Source organism: Adiantum capillus-veneris, chromosome 12 (genome assembly GCF_014529385.1).
Source record: "Adiantum capillus-veneris isolate H3 chromosome 12, ASM1452938v2, whole genome shotgun sequence".
Lineage (NCBI taxonomy): Eukaryota > Viridiplantae > Streptophyta > Polypodiopsida > Polypodiales > Pteridaceae > Adiantum > Adiantum capillus-veneris.
This window is the reverse complement of record NC_140942.1, coordinates 118,770,787-118,789,245: the sequence shown is the minus strand read 5'-3', so window position 1 is coordinate 118,789,245 and position 18,459 is coordinate 118,770,787.

The window sequence follows — 18,459 nt, the reverse complement described above, 5'->3', positions numbered from 1 at the left end:
CCAATACGCATGACCTTCAAAGATCAAATTTTTATGCATAAAAAGAAAGATCTGACCGGCACGACATTCACCCCCTCTGAACCTAAAAAGCCTCCGGGATGTGCCAACCTTAAGCTACTTGTCATCAATCTCACATAGTTGATAAAGGTATGTAAAACAAAACAAGGTGTAAATCATAACATCAATAGTCTAGCTCAATTATCTGGTAGCTGTCCCATCACAAATCTTTGAACCGTAGTGGTTGTATCTCCAAAGCATGCAATTATGAAAAAAATCTATTTAGTGAACCCTACCAAACTCAAGTGCTCCAGTTACTTATGCACACGGCTTTGACCATCAGCTCTCTTTAAGGAACCCTGTCAACCTCAAGTATGCCTTACTCTGTCTGCACACGGAATGGTCGTCAAGTCCTTTACTTCAAGTTCTGGTAGCAGAACCATCTCAAAAGTTGTGAAGATACTATAACAATTGTCCAAGATGTCAATTGGAAGCTAGCCATGTAAGATTATTGATCATATAACCAAAAACATGTCTGTCTAAGCATACATCCAAAAAAAAACCTACTGCCAAGTAACCTGATACTATAGGAAAATAAATGATATCTTTGAATCTGCCAGTTGCTCTTCAATAGCTCCCAGGATCAAATGGGATAATAAGGAGTTGCCCCAATAGTGGAGCAGCATAATATCCACATGAGCACACATATCTTGTATCAATAAACTTCAAGAATTTTTGCTCCAAATATGCTATGCCAGGTTCTAGCAGAAAGAAACCACAAAATACCCATCCATAGTGAACCTGCTTTTGAAGATCTTTCGAATCACCTGGATCAAATACCATTAAGATCACATAGCATTGATGGCCTCCAAAATATACTAGAGCTTCACCTGAAGCATAGTACAACAGCCACATCTCAGGTAACTTAAGGTCATTACCAACAAGAATTAAAGAATTCTGACTACCTTTTACTGGTAGCCAGGACATCATTAACATAAGAATTACTAGGAATAGTATCCAAATCCAGCCACATTTGGCACATTGCCCAAAGAAATGAAAAGTCTTGTGCACTTTATGCAGCATCAACGATGATTTAGCATTATCACCCCTCTAGCTGCATAGCCATTATGAAAAACCTTAGGACTTTCTGGACCTGTATCATCAGAGAAATTTTTACCCGGCTTTTGAGGTTGATAATGAAGAATAGCTCTATCGTGAAGATCTTCATCCATAGCATCCTTTGGAAAATCACCCTTTGAAGTCTCAACATTCTTCAAAGTTATAGGAGTTGGCTCCTCTTGCAGCCCATATATAAGCATGTTGAGCCAGCAGAGGAAGTGTTGAGCCAGCAGAGGATCACACCCACATTTTTGCTCACACCCATCATTTTGTAACCATTTATTGTAATAAATGTCTTTCCGACATTAATTTTGATTTGAGCCATTCATTAAGTAACGGGACTCAATTGAGTTTCCAGCTTGTAATCCCGAAGTAATTTCACCTGTTGATGTAAATAATTAGAGATGTTCTCACCTCCAAGGCTGAGGTATATAAGCCAAAGTTTTGTAACCTAAGAGGGATTTCAATTAATCAAAGTGAGTTTTTGAGCGTCGTGACTGTGTCTGAGAGAGAGAGAGAGAGAGAGAGAGAGAGAGAGAGAGAGAGTCTTATCTTCTTGCTACGCGAGCTACGGGGCCGCCATTGGAGAAGCGACACTGCCATTGTGTTAGCAACGGTGAGAGCTACGCACAGATACCAAGAGTGCGCGCTATCGGCTTCTACGTGTGGTAAGTTCCTACGAGCTTCGGTGTGAGTTTTCTTCCAACTCGTGTGTCGGAATAGAGCGTGCAGCATATCTATAGAACCACAACGAGTAGAGCTACACATTAGTACCATCGGGGTCAAGTTTCGGTCACCTGTATTTTTCGGCCTGTCTTCATACGCGTTTACCGCACGGAGTGGTTATAGGTTGATTTTGCAGTTCAAGTCTTTAGGGTGTTGTTCTTACCTAGTGTATAGACTTCCCCTTGAGTTTGAGATCGATTCAATGATTCTAGATCCTGTTTCGTATAGCATTCGTTCGTAGTACGGATTTCAGTCACTTGCGTATTTTAGAACTTAGATTTGATTTCCTTAGTAGTGATTGTCATTAGAAGGTCGAGTAGGTGATTTGACACCCACCTAGTTGTTTCCATGCGCCTGCGGGTCCGTCCTCGTCTGACAAATTCTGTTGTTGGTTGAGTTCTCGCTATTTAGCTTCCGCTAGCGGCGTAACCGCCTTAACATTTGGCGCCGCTGCCGGGGACGAGAGCCCTAAGTAGGTGACCTTAGACTAATCCTACGAGGTGAGTCGTATAAACTACTTTGTATACTTTAGTTAGAAAAGATCTAGGAGTGGTGGACTCCGAAGATCTCGAGAGATACTAGGAAGTGGGGTATTCCTAGGTCTTCCGTGTTGACAGCATTTTTAGTTTAGCTTAGATTTGTTTGTTGTTTTGTTGGTGTTGAGTAGTTGTTTATAGAAGAAGAATTTGCTAGTCCGTGAGTGACAGTGGATATCTTTAAAGTCACAATTACCAAACCCATTTTATGATTAGGAATAGCTTAGGTAGGACTTCATTTGATCCTGATCTAGAGCTAGTAATCATTGGAGTATTTGCTTGATATGGTTGATTGCATGTTAGATCACTAAACCGTCGAGTTAGTAGTGAAACTTGCAATAAACAAAAGTCAGAGAAATTTTCTGTGTATCTGGGAGTTGCTGAGCACTTGAGAAAGCTTTAGGAAGGATTCTGTGCCAAAAAACTGGAAATCTGCAACTTTAGACATCATACGCGTATGATGTCTAAATGAACAAACAGAGACCAAAACAGAAATTTTGACTTTACCAAAGTGTTCAAAAGGGGGGTTATACCCTAATTTCAACTTAAAACAAGAGCATTAACACTCAAAGAAACCCGAAAAGACAAGTCGGAGTCCAAGAAACGCAAAGAATAGGAAATTTTGGATTCAGATCTTGTTTTTACATTCAAACCGGACAAAAACACTTGAAACTCAATTATAAACATTGGAGAAGGCTTAAAACCAAAAATAGTCAAAATCTGGGACAAAAGACATCATACGCGTATAATGTCTTTTGGCACATCCACTGCTTATTTTTGATATCTGACCTGACAAGATTGTTACAGGCACTGTAGGAAGCATAAATATCAAGTTTGGACCCAAATTGATGAAAAAGACATCATACGCGTATGATGTCTTTGACCTAATTTTGGACATATTTTGATACTTTGCTAACACAGATCCATTGTAATAGCTGTCTAGAGGTTATATTTCAAGTTTCATCCCATTTGGATAACAATTGACCCAAAAGCAAGTCAAAAGCAGAAAATTGCCAAGAAAAGCCTGAACTAGCCATAACTTGCTCAAACAGAGTTCAAACTGAATTTTGTGAGTGAACAGAGCATAAAGGGGCCACTGAGAGTGAGCATAACCAAAATAGTCAAAATCTGTGAAAAAAAGACATCATACGCGTATAATGTCTTTTTTAGCATAACTGCGACAAAATTCTCACTTGATGAAACAGAAGTTGTCCAACTGACAAGATTAAACAATTGACCAAGTATCAGTCAGTTTGGATCAATTCTGACCACAAAAACTTGGGGAAAACAAATTGCCGAGACGGAAAAGTTACAGTCCTTTAGGGGAATTGATGAATTTGAGATTGGGCAGGAATCTCTGGAATAATCAACCAAAACAAGGGGAACCAGCAAGTGTCATATCAACCGAGGGAAGTGTAAACCAAAGTTGGGTGCAACCATTAGAGCCGATCTTTGAAGGAAGTGTTTCTGATACTTCTTCGGAGAGGTCTTACGAGATTTTCACCGAACACTCGAACAGGAACAACAAAGAAAATATGGCAGCAGGATCATCAAACCCTTCCGCCACCATGAAGCTATTGTTCATAAAATACCAGTACGACAATGAGCAAGGTGCCAAGATCTACAAAGATGGAATGGACCGCTATTGTGTAAAGATAGAAGATAGACCTAGTGAGTTCAAGGACTTAGTGCCTGTGAGCTATAGCGGAGATAGATATCTAGATGACGAGGGTACCATGTACTTGGTAGTTCTAAACCCTAACATTGTGGACAAGTGGGGATTGATGGGCACCAAAGCCAAAATAGATGAAGAACTCGAGGAGAAAGCACCAATAATGAACTTCCCTAATGCGAGGTTAAGAAGAGAGAATGAAACTACAAGGATCAACACTGATAACATCTATGTGGGGCTATACAAATATAATAATGGGGAACAAGATCTCTATTATAGATGTGAAGAACCCTACACCGGAGAGTTGACAGACAAAAAAAGACTCTATGTCTTTACCTACACAGAGGGATCGGAAGTGAAAATTGCCGCTTACGATAAGTATGGCAGGCAATACTCAACAATGGGCAAGAAAGAATTAGAAGGATATACATACTTTGGGGGACCACTACATCAGTATTATGTTACTTCTAGCTCACATAGACCAGCACCAACAACTGGAGTGCAAAACTCAATGACAACAGGAGGACAAAGAACTCAGGTTGCTGACTCTTTCAGTCAACCTTGGGACTCGAAGCTCGGACCAATGGGATCATTACATTCCAGAGAGTCAATGGAGACGAATCGAGGTAGTGCAGTTCCAATCCCCACCTATACCACTCCAGGTCCAAGGTTTGAAGCGGAACCATCACATTTACCTCCCAGTAGTAGATTCAGGGCAGAGGAACCGACAAGGGTAACCCATGAAGTCCATGATGCTAGAGAAAGCTTTAGCCGAGACACAGGAGCAATGAGATTGGTAGCAGATCATAGACGTATGAGACCATCTCAAGTAGCCAAGTGTATGCCAAAGAAGTATGGTGGTTCAGGAGATCCGTATGCACATGTGTCACTCTTTAAGCAAGTCTTAAGAGCTGAGCAGATAACAATTTCCATACACAATACGAGGGATTTGGTCTTACTCTAGAAGGTACTGCATTGACATGGTTTCAACCAATGAACATAGGGGGATTCCATGACATTGACCATTTGCTAAGAGAGTTTGCTGAGGAATTCTCAAAACGAGGGATTAAGCACAATACGGTCTCACAAATATATGCTTTTAAACAGAGAGAACACGAAAAAGTGAAGGAAGCTTCACTTCGCTTCAAACAATACATTGAGAGATGTCCAGTACGTGAACGACCACAAGATGACAGACTATCTGTTCTCTTTATTGAGGGACTGAGGAACGACACTCTCAAGAAGGACTTGCACTTGAAAGCTTGTACAAGTTTCGAGCAAGTAACGAGAGAGGCATTGTACTTAGTGGATAACTGTACGGTTTATGGAGAGGTGTCAGCGGATACAGATTTTGCATCCAGTAGCTCCTCCTCCGTAGCGAGCGAGACTACCACTAAAAAGAATGTTCAAACAACAACCATGCCAAATGTAGAGCAAATGATAGAAGATGCTCTAAAAAGGATGGCACCATACCAAAAACCATTGCCAAAAACACTGAAATGGTGTGCTATTGAACAAAAATGGACAAATCATCCAACAGAGGAGTGTTATTACAACAAAGGGTATGTAAGGGAGCGCCAGTATGCACCTCCTGCTCAATTAGCACCACCTCAGATACATCCAGTACCTCGATACCCAACGGGAAATGTACCAGGACCTATGGGGATAGAAAGACCGCAACCGGTATTGGGACAACAACCACCTTTACCAGGAGCAAGACCAGTGGGCATTAGATATGCACCAACCTTAGAGAATCAGGAAGAACAAGCCTTAGTGCCTGTTCAAGCCTATTATGAAGAATCTGGTGCACACATGTCTCCAACTGTGTATTACCCACCAGAAGAACCCAAACAACCAGAACCATGGGGCATGATTGGGAATGTTGGAACACCAACAGTTACAAGTGCTTCTGATGAAGAGAGATACAATTTGGACGCAAGAACATTGATGTTCATAGCTCATGGAGGGTTAACAGGACAAAGACCATCCTATCCACAAAGGACGAATCAAATGGGACCAAGACCAGCACTAGGACCCTGTTACAAGTGTGGAGGTGACCATCTGATGAATGTTTGTCCACATACGGAAATCATTAGAATTAACGCTTATTGCACTGAGTGTGGGGTTACTCACTTCATTGAGGATTGTTCAAAGAATCCAAACAAAGTGCAAAAGACGACATTGAATATGCTAGAAACTATTCCTACCAGCAGTGGGTCTGAAAATGAAACTCTGATACCAACGCAAGTTGTTACTAGAGCTCAAGCTAAGAAAACCACTAGAGAACCTGAGAATGGAAAGTTAGCGACTGAAGTGGTTAGTCAAGGACCGCGGAGTCAGAGAAAACACATGGAAAGCTAGAAAAGCACGCATGAAGTTGAGAAAAGAACGTGAAGACGCTATTCTAGCTGAGGAACTAAAGCGAACTAAAGATAGATTAGAAAAACTTGAGAGTCAAAACGGGAAACGAGAGATGAGCCCGGAAAGAACGAAACAAAAGAGTATCAAAGAAACAACGAGCTTAAGCTCAGGGGGATCAGTGCTAGTCGACAAAGTACACGAACCATTGGACGCACTGATGAGAGCTTACGAAGCTAGGTTAAAGAACAACCAAACACAAGAACAGAGGTGGATGACATACCCAAACGCGGAATTGGAAAAGCAGAGACTTGAAATGTGCCAGAGAATGATCGAGACTGCACAAGCCTTATTAGAACCACCAAAAGAAACAATGAATTGTGGAAAGGAAAACCCAATTCAGCAAGAGACTATCGTTTCACGGGTAGCTGAAAAGACTCCCAGTGCACAAAAGCCTGAAAATACACAAAAGGATGACCGCATAGTATTGAACACAACCGATCAGGAGATAGAGAGTTTTCATCCAGTCATACAGAGGATTTACGGAAAAGATGAGGATTACAATGAATTTTGGAAACAAGTGAGAGAGGCAAACTTTGCAAACGAGCTAAGTTGCCAAGCTAATCAGACAAATTGGGAAAAGGACATCAGGAATCCTCCCATAGTGGAATTTGAGGCAGGATCTCAAGTGGACTTGGATCTGCAATCTTACTGGGGAGATGGGGGCTCTGTTAGAACAATGGAGAGCAAACCTCATTCACTGAAAACCTTACCTTCATACTTAGGAGAGTATGAAGCAAAATCCGAGATTAGAGCACTTCCCTCACGAAGAATTTCATCAGAAAAAGTCATGGACTCGCAAGGATTGATAGAGATCTTGTCAACACCAGTGACATGCACTATCACTCTAGCTGAGCTTTTGAGGCTAAGACCACATATGTGGACCACTGTAGGAAAATGCTTGGAGAAATTCGGGATAAAAGACCCAACATCGAGACTGCAAGAGGGTATACAAGAGCTGAGTAAACCACAAAAGAACGCTAAGCCTGTACCCTTAAACAAGGTCGGAGAGTATTGCGAAGGTGAAGAGGGGAATACAACCTTACCAGTTGAATTCCAAGGAGTGAACACGATGGCAATACTAGACAGCGGAGCTGGGGTAGCCATTGCTACAAAAGAAATCTGGAAAAAATGGGGGAAACCAGCAATAAGGAAGACTAGGTTGAAACTCCAATTAGCAGATGGACACATGGAGAAACCTATGGGGTTATTAGAGAAAGTTGTAGTGACTTCTTGCGGCATTGAATACGAACATACTTTTGCTATTGTCGATTTTGCCAAGGAGAATAACTATGATATCATATTGGGAAGACCATTCATGAGACAGTTGAAAATGGTCAAGATTGGGGCTACGATCACATATACTTGAGAAATATGGAAACCACTACACGTGTGAACCTGAAAGACCATAGCTACAAAGATGTGAACCGAACACCGGTAGAGGAGTTTGATTCAGCTACTTTGGCGGGATCCGAATTTCCAGCTTGGTTAGGTAAACCCAAGGAGTTATGGATGTGTGGAGCTTCGAAATGTGGAAGTCTGAAACGAGAAGAATGTGTTTTAGAAAGGGCTATCGAAGACGAAACTTATGTAGGAGAACCCTTTCCAGAGGACACGTTTGAACCATTAGAATGGACACACATTCTAGCAACCCTAGATGTTTGTGCAATTCCGGATGGTCCCACAACAAAATTTTGCGACAAGGACGGGTACGACGTGGTTCCGTATTTCATGTTGAGAACTGTACTCGAAAAAGAAACTGAAAAGAACGATACACTGGAAAAGGAAGATGAAGAAGAGGTGTTTCACGACATTCCCAATCATCCAGAGTGGGGAAATGAAGCAGACAACGAGTCAACGGACAATTCAAGCGGAAACGAAGAAACTATAACGGATGTCCGATTTTATGATTTTCCGAACCAAACTAAACAACGCCAGAAACACTATAGAGCAAAGAAAAAAACAAAAGGGGTTAGAACCAATCCGATGCCTAGAATAAGAGGAAAAAATCAATTCCTAATGCTAGTAAAGGCTGAAGATTGTGTTAAGGATAAGATTTCTGGAAGAATGAGAGGCAGTGATCAAAAGAGCTTACGAAAAGACAAAAGAGGCTCAAGAAATCAAGTTCAAAAGAATGGAACGAAAACTGAAACAGAAAAATCAGAAAAGAACAAGCGCAACAGAGAATACACGGAGTCCAAGTTAGAACGTAGAAACAAGTACAGAGAGCTCAAGAAAACTCTGAAGGAAGTTTGGACGACAGAAATTGAGAGTGGAGAGGACGAAAACGTCAAAATCAAGGAAAACATGGATGTTCCCTCTCACTATAGGAAATTCACAATAGAGGATAGGAAGGTGATATTAACCCCACCTATTCGAGAGAGGAAGGAGAACGAATCTTATGACGGACCGGAGGATGCAAAAAAAGTTGATTTAGCAGCTCCAGGTGAGACGCCTAGACCGGTGTACATAGCCACAGATTTGTCTCCAAGCGAGGAAGAGAGACTTTTGAGTCTTCTCAGAGAGTACAGGGATGTGTTTGCATGGTCTTATAAGGACTTAAAGGGAGTTGACCCATCGATATGCCAACACTCAATCCCACTGAAACAAGACGCAAAGCCTAGCAGACAGAGACCATACACATATAATGATACTTTTGCTAAGCGAATCAAGGAAGAGATAGATAAGCTAATGGAAGCTGAATTCATATACGAGATTGAACACACTGATTGGGTATCTCCGATTGTGGTAGTACCTAAGAAGAACGGAAAACTCCGAGTGTGTGTCAACTTAAAGAAAGTGAATGCTGCAACAATCAGGGACAATTATCCCATGCCGATAACTGATCATGTTCTAGAGCGTGTATCAGGGAAAACAGCATACTCCTTTCTTGATGGTTTTTCAGGATATAACCAGCTAGCCATAGCACTGGAAGATCAACATAAAACAGCTTTTGCAACGGAGTGGGGAATTTATGCTTATCGGGTTATGCCTTTTGGTCTAACCAATGCTCCCGCAACCTTCCAGAGGTTGATGACGCATGCTTTCAAAGAATACTTAAGGATGTTTCTCGAAATATACATGGATGACTTATGTGTACATTCTCTACTGAGAGATGAGCATCTAGAACACCTAAGAAAAGTATTTGAGAAATGTAGGACATATCGCATTTGTCTCAATCCTGAGAAATGTGTGTTTATGGTCCGACAGGGCAGAATTCTGGGACATATTGTCTCACAAAACGGAATATCCACGGATTTAGAGAAGATAAAAGTTATAGTGGATATGCCTAGACCAACCAATGCGAAACAAGTACAGAGCTTTATGGGACATTGTGGATATTATAGACGATTCATTTACATGTACGCTATAATAGGCCAACCACTTTACAGGCTAATAGTGAACTTTGAATGGACAGAGGAGTGTGAGGAATCGTTCAAGAAATTGAAAGAGGCACTCATTACTGCTCCAGTCTTGAAATCACCAGATTGGGAGAAGATATTCCATGTGCATATAGATGCTTCGGCATATGCAATAGGATGCATTCTGGCTCAGCCAGAAGAAGGAAACATGGATTTTCCTATCTGTTACGCCAGTCGACAGCTCAACCATGCAGAGAAGAATTACACCACAACAGAGCGAGAAGGATTAGGAATGATCTATGCTGTGAAGAAATTTCGGCATTATCTTCTAGCCAACAAGTTTGTGTTTTTTACGGATCACCAAGCCTTGCTCTACCTAGTGAATAAACCATGCAATACCGGGAGAATAGTGAGATGGTTCATTATCTTACTGGAATTCGACTTCACGGTAGTAGTAAAGAAAGGAAAAACACATCTTAGAGCTGATCATCTTTCGCGATTGACGAATGGAGAAGACCCTATAGGAGTAGATGACGACATGCCAGACGCGTACTTGTTCAACATAGAAATGATACCTAAGTGGTCTCAAAATGTCGTTAACCTATTAACCTATGGAGGAGAGTTCGATAGAAGAGAATACAACCTGAAACATATTGCTATTCAGCAATCCAAGAATCTTCAATTGATTGCAGGAAGGTTGTATCAATTGGGAAATGATCATGTTTTACGACTATGCATCAATCCTGAGGAATATAATATATATCTGCGCGAAGCACATGTTCAGGAATGTGCATTTCATTGTTCAAGAAGGAACACATATAGGAATTTGTTACAATTGGGAGTCTATTGGCCAGGAATGAAAGAAAGCGTACATGAATATGTCACTGTATGTATTGTATGTTCATCAAAACCGCCAGCCGAGTATTCGACATTATATCAGATAATGATCGCTCCAGAATGGAGTCAGTATATTGTTGAATATCTCACAAATAGAACTTTCCCAGAAGGAACGTCAAAAGCTCGTCAGAAATCTGTAGAGACAGAAGCTAGAGATTACGCTTTAATAGGAGATCAACTCTATAAGAGAGGTAAAGACAACCAGCTTAGGATTTGCGCATCAGAGTCTGAGTATGTGATAATCCTGGAGCAAGCTCATGGAGGAGTAGGTGGAGGCCATTTCTCAGGTGATAAGACAACAAAACTTGTCTTAGCCGCAGGAATATGGTGGCCAACATTACATATGGACGCTGAGGAATACGTTAAACGGTGTGATGACTGTCAGCGGACCAAAGTACCACTTAAAAGAGATGATATGCCGCTTAGACCAATGATGGGGGCAAGAGCTTTTGCAAAATGGGGGATTGATTATGTCGGACCCATTTCACCTCCTGCATATAAGACTCATGCACAATACATCATTGTGGCTACAGACTATCTAACAAAGTGGGTCGAAGCAAAGGCAACTCAAAAAGCAGATGCCAGGACCACGGCACAATTTCTATATGAATACGTCTTTGTACGATATGGATTGCCAATAGAAATTGTGAGTGATCGAGGCACACATTTTATAAATGAAGTGATAAAGATCCTTCTAGATGAATTCATGGTAATCCATAGGAAATCAGCCCCGTATCATCCACAAGCAAACGGACAAGCTGAAGCAACAAACAAAACCATATGCACGGTCCTCACGAAGATTGTATCTGAGTCGAGAACTGACTGGGACCAAAGTTGCATTCAACATTATGGGCATATAGGGTAGCATATAAAACATCCATAGGAACGACCCCATATAACATGGTTTTTGGGCTAAATGCTATCTTGCCAATAGAATTCTTGATTTCAACCTTAAGGGTGGCTAAGGATCTAGAGTGGACAGGGCACGAGCTTTCTGATAGAATAGATGACCTGGAAAAGCTAGACGAGCTTCGCCTAAAAGCAGTAGCTTCTATCTACGCTCAAAAAAGGCGACAAAAGGAATTTTTTGATAAGCATGTGCGGACTAAAGAGTTTAAAGTTGGGGACTATGTCCTAGTTTACACTCTGAAACAGCATGCTAAGAAGCTTAAAAAGCGAGGGATGGGACCTCTGGTGATTAAAGATCTATCACCAAGTGGAGCCGTCAAGCTTGCTACATTAGACGGAGAAGAAATGCCCAATTGGATTAGTGGATGCAGAGTGAAAAAGTATCTGTTGCCGCTAACACAAGACATGCTTCTCAAAATACATCAAGAAAAGCTGCGTGTCCAAAAAAAGAAAAAGATTGTAGAGGAAGCGCAAGCTGAGGCGAAGGAAAGAATGGAGAAAAGAAGACTACTGCGTCAGAAACAGCGCAATGAAGGAGCAATACGAATAAACGCAGTTAGTATAACAAAATGGGGAATGACAAAGAAGAACCCATCATTGAATGCAAAGTAGGGACCAACCAAATCAAAGCCAGAGCACTATTGGATTCAGGAGCTCAAGCTAACCTACTTTCACTCAGTTTGTATAGACAATTGACAAATGACACGAAATTACAAACTGCCAAGCAAGAGTTAAAAGTTACTCTGAGAATCAATCAAAACTGTCGGATGCACAGTTTTACATATACAGATTAACCAGTATGTGTATCCTCATATGTTTTACGTGGTTGAAGACCAAGCTACACAACATCCATTATTGCTAGGACAACCATGGCAGAAGCAATACAATGCAATGATTGACTGGAGTTCTAAATCAGTGCTTATCAAATACGAAGGTGAAAGTCAATCAGTTAAGTTCACCAAAGGAGCAGAGCCAACTCCAAAGGAAGAATCCACGGACAAGGGCAAACAACAAACAGAGAAAAAGAAGAAGCAATGGCAACCAAAAGTTTCTACACAACTGGATTGCTCGTCGACGAGGAACTCTCAACATTGGATAAGGAAGACAAGCAATAATATAACAGCTCAACCTTGGGATAAAACGGAGTCAACGTTGGTATGGAGACCAAAAAAGGCTGTGCCAGAAAACACAAACAGAGTCTTCGATACCAGACAACAGAGTGATCCCCGACAATCAAGGACAGTGAAACAGATTTGGATTCCAAAGAAGTTCATGAAGGCACAAAGCTACAGCAAGCAAATTTGGATCCCAAAGATTTGTAAACGGGAATTCCCTTCAGTACAAGCCACTGAAACTCCTAGGTATTTCAAGGCGAGGAAATCAACACACAGAACAAAGCAGGTTTGGGTCGCAAAGAGTTTGTGGCAAGCACAAGCAAAGCGGAAGCAGATTTGGATTGTGAAAAAAGACAACAAGGTAACGAAGAATCCATCTACTGATTCTACTACCAAATTGCCAAAACCAACCCAAAACCCGACCACCAATCCATCAATCAAACAAAGAGCAGCTTTATTGGAAAGAATGTTGTATCGTCGCTCTACAATTACATTGGGAATTTATGACCAAAACAACTACAAGGCTTCGCCCACAGACACTTCATAGTCGTCCGGGAGGACTCAGACTAGGAGGGGGGGAGGTATACAGGAGCTACAAAGCAGCTACAAGCGGGAAAAACAAAGAAAAACAAAAATTATATTACAAGGGCAGTGTCTTACATGATTTTGCAATTTTTTATGTTTGATTGCGGATATTGATAATATTTATGCCCTTATATACCTTGTTTTGCAACAAGAAGAGATCAAATGATGAATTTGGGTCTCTAGATGTGTAAATATCACTAAATAAGAGTGTTTTTGGAGCTAAAAAGTGGAAAAAAGTGGTAATCCAAGTCCAGAAATCACAAAGAAGTGTATATTCATATACACAGGGTTACCAGCTATTTATCGTGTATGTTTCGAATTTTTTGGCTTCAATTTGCTATTTTCCTTTATTTTTTATGATTTTCTTAATAAAAGTAAAAGAAAAATAAAAAAGCAGGTGAAATGAGATCGGAAAAAAGAAAAGAATAGACGGTGATGGTCCTAATGACAAGGGCAAACCATGGTAAAAATTGGGTACAATTCTGAAAAAGTTGCGGAAGCCCGAAATGACAATATTTTGGCAAAGTGGACAGATTTCTCAGAAACAGGTCAAAAGGAGTCCAAATTGAGAAATTTCAAATCCTAAAGTGCATTTCACGACGAGATAGGAGCACATGTCAAATTTGGTAACAAGTGATCCGGGAAGCCCAAAGTTAAGTATTTTTCACTTCACTATCAAGCTCATTTCCACTATTACCTTCTTGGAGAGAGCAAAGAGCACACAGGAGCATCCGACCTTCTACCGCCTTCTACGACTGCTACGAGAGCTCAGAGGACACCAGACATGAGAGGTAGACTCGTTGCCATAAGCTTTTGATGCTTATCATTAACTTTTGTCGCGAAAACTCACCAAAACCAAGAAACAAGAGCAGACGGGGAATGGGGAAGAACGCTAGGTAGGGGCACAACCGCCTAACCAAACCTTGCAAGAACTTAGAGGTGGGTTACCCTAGTATTGGAGATGAGTTTCTAACACTCAAAGCTCGAGAAAGAACGACTGAAAAAACCCTAGGTCAACAGAGCCTGCAAGAGGCAAACAGAAAAAAGTTGTCGGAACGACACAAAACTTCTCAGGAAGCTTAACAACATCGAGGGCAATGCAACCATGGAGTATCTCCGGGTTTGGATCACCAAAAGTAGGTCGGAACAACCGATTCGGCTGCGGACACACAAAGCGTCATTTTGGCATAACGGCTAAAATTGACGACCAAATGACATGAAACTTCACAAGCAGCTTCAAATATACATGGATGACTTATGTTTGCAAGCAAAACCCAAAAGAAAGCTGATTCACTTACCGATGGTGAAAAAGACGCTTTCGGGCAACCAAATGGAGAAAGATGGAGAACGGGGAGCCAAAGTCAAGTTCAACCAAATAGGTGGCTTCACAACATATCCAATGAGCTGGAAATGCAACTCTCGAAAAGAAAAGTTGAAGAAATTCAACTCCAAGGCAAAAAGACGACTTCGGAGACTGAAATGCCTATAAGGGGGCTTTTTAGCTAAACTGATGACTTTTTAAGTTGAAAACTAGTTAGCAGGGCTTAGGGCACTAGCACAAAGCATTCTTTGCACAAAAAAACCAACATTTCAAGAAAAGATATCATACGCGTATGATGTCTCACAGCATGATTTTCACATCCATTTCAACATTTGAGTGCATAGCCTCATTCCACATGTTAATCACATCCTATGAACCAAGTATCATGAGAATTGGAGTTAGAAAACCCAAGGAAAACCAAAAAGACGCAAAGTAGGCCATAAAATTGATTTTTGGTCCTAATTTTGTCAAAATAACTCCAAACTCATTGAAACTTTGTAGGATTGTTGATTAACACATCTACAAGCTATCTGGAACCAAAAAGCACCATTTTGACACAAAAGACATCATACGCGTATGATGTCTATTTGCACTTACAGAGCAAAAAATGCTCATTTGTCATCATACATCCATTATATATATCTAATACATGCTACATATGAAGTTTGGAACCATTTGGTCAGGTGGATCACCCCATTAGCCCAATTAAGAGAAAATCCTTCATACAAAGCCTATTTTTGTCCCAAATCCAACATATTCAAGTCCAAACCAAGATTTGAGTATAAACAGTCCTTCACTAGCACTTGGAGAGTCCACAGAACCAATCCCATGAAAAATTGATGAAAAAGACATCATACGTGTATGATGTCTCCAGAGCCATTTTTAGTCCAAATTCTATCCAAACTTGATAAATCCACTGAATAAGCCTATCTAAAGCCAAAACCAAGCTTATAGAGAAAATTGGTCCAAAAATGCACTAAAAGAAATCATACGCGTATGATGTCTCACTATATGATTTTGGCACCTCAGGGCTTCAACCACCAAACAGAAGTGATCTACATGCCATTTGAAGGTGAACCACCAAGTTTTATCCAATTTGGATCATAAAATCCATTTCCCTTTCAAAATTTTGCCAAGAGCCTGAACTGGACTGAACTGGCCAAAACTTGACCAAATGGGATCCAAACTCAAATCCAAGCATATGATACTCATGTATACACTATCAGCTACAAGCACAACCAATATGACGTCATTCTGACACAAAAGACATCATACGCGTATGATGTCTCAAGCATGTTTTTGAGCCCAGTTTGCATAATTTTTTCACCTACATTGCATCCTTAGGCCCTGAATAGCTCATGTTTCAATTTTCAAGTCATTTGAATAGTTAAAAGCTTCATTTCGTCTTTCAGTACTAAAAAGACGCTAACATCTGTAATTGGAGTTACAGGATCCATGGATTCCGCTAAGTCATCGGCAACTAAGAGAAAAAGACCAACCATCAAGGATGCTCTTGTAGAAGCAGAACCTTTTGATATTCCAACAGAAACCCTCAAGCCAACCAAGACTTGGGTGGAGGAAGCAGTACTAGAAAAAGAGGGAATAAAGATCTACCAGGGGACTTTCAGAGATCCTCAAGGGCAATTGGTCGATGTACCTATGATCCCACGAGAATTAGTGGATTATAGCAGATCAGAGAACATCAGCAGATACCTGGAAAAGGCTGACTTACACAGGTTCTTCACCTCGAGACCATCAGGTGTAGACACAAGAAGAGTGTATGAGTTGGCAACATCCATTCAGAAGGATGGGAAAGCCACGTTGAAAGCCATGGATGGAGAAACAGTTGAAGTACAGATCACTCCACAGCTCATTGTAGATGCATTGAAGCTGCACAACAAAGGGAGTTCTGTCAGAGAAAGAAGGGAGGCCATAGAGGTCTATGGATCAAAGAAACAAAATACGACCTACGGAGATATGGAAGATCAACGAGCGGCAACCCTTTGTCGATTATACAACCAGTTTCTCCATGTGTGCAGTAAAAGACCGCAGAAGTATACTACACCACCCCATGCCATTGCGACAACCATCACATGGGCACTGAAGAGCAACATGCCAAAAGAGGTGAATTATGCTCAATACATCCACGAGCAAGTAATCGCCATGCACAACCAGAAGCCAAAGTCCATAGGAGGAGGAGAAATCCTAACAAGAATAGCTTATGAAGCTATTGGAGCGAGGGATCAAGGGCCACGGGTTCCCTCCCAGAATGAGTGGCTTAGAGAAGCCGATGAAGAGAAAGAACAGCAAGAAGTATCCAAGAGGGCGTCCACAAGAGCACGCCGAAAACTAGAAATAGTTTCAGAACCTGAAGAGGCTGTGGACGAGAGCCGCTCAAGAAGAAAGCGAAGAAGAAGGTTGATCCCAAGCAAACCAAAAGTCAAAAAGCCGCAAGAATGGAAAGGCTGGTGGAGCAGTTTAGAGCGGAAAGAGCTCTAAAGGGGGACTTTGAAGAAATGTGGGTGCCAGACCCCACTAAAGTAGGAACCAGCTCAGCCAGGCCACATGTTGATCAATATGATCAATATATTAGAGCTTATGAGGAGTCGGAGGCCATACTGGAGCAGCAACCTGTCGAGCCTTATACTGAAGAGGAAGTACAGCTTTTAAAAGCTGAGCTGAAAAAGGACGACAAGGAGAAGAAGGAAGTAGATGAGTCTACTGAACTTCGAGAGAAGACGGGCAAGCAAACAAAGGGAAAGCCAAGATGACTGAGGACAATCAGCCCTCCTTTACTGATGTACCAAGCCCGAAGAAGACGGAAATTATTGTGGAGGAGACCACAATAGAAATAGAAACAGAAGTTATGGAAAAGCCGGAGGCCGGGACCAAGGAAAGGGAGATAGATCCAGTTCAGCAAAAGAAAGATGATTATGAGGATCTGGTAGCGATCGGATACAGTGAAGAAGAGGCCCTGGAGGCAGTTTATGGGATATCCTTACGAAAACAAGATGATCGGGAAGGGACGAAGGAAAATACAAAGGGTACAATGGAGAGTGAAGAGAAAATGGACGAACAGAACATACTAGAAGAGCCGAAGCCATTGGAGGTGGTGGCAGAAAGAGCTGTCAAGTTGACAGATGAAGATGAAAAAGACATGCACATGGTGCATGAACTGCTCAGCAAGATTAAAGAAAGATCCAGAGCAAAGGAAGTAGCAATTGAGACAGCAAAACAAAAGGAAGCAGAGTTGCAGAAGAAGTTAGAGAATGCTATGACTGAATCTGAAAGTCATAAAGCATCACTCTACGACGCAGAAAACGAGAGAGACGGCTTGATACTCCAACTAGCCAAAGCTTCAAGAGAGGTAACAAGTTCACAGGAAGCAAAGGAGCGAATAGAAGATGAGCTGGAGGCAGCCAAGGATGAGCTCATTGAGCTAAGGGAAAGAGTCGAACTTCAAGAAAGGACAATCACGAGACTCAGGACCACCCCTAGAGCTAGCAGAGCAAGAACAGAACAAGAGGGAGCCCTCGTACCAGCTCTGGAAGATCAAGTCAGAAGCTGGAAAGAGCATGGCAGGATTGCAGAAAAGAAGCCAAATTGGCTTAATTACCCAAGGATGCCAAGACCAAAGGCAGGAGAGAGAATAGGTAAAGCCTACATGGTGAAAACCCTAACGGACACCATCAAACTCTTTACTGGCTCTCCTGACCTTTCGTGTCAGATGCTAAAGAAAATCTGCAGGACTCTCTTAGCATGCATTGAAGTGTTCGTGCCAGATAAAGCCACGACCTCGAGT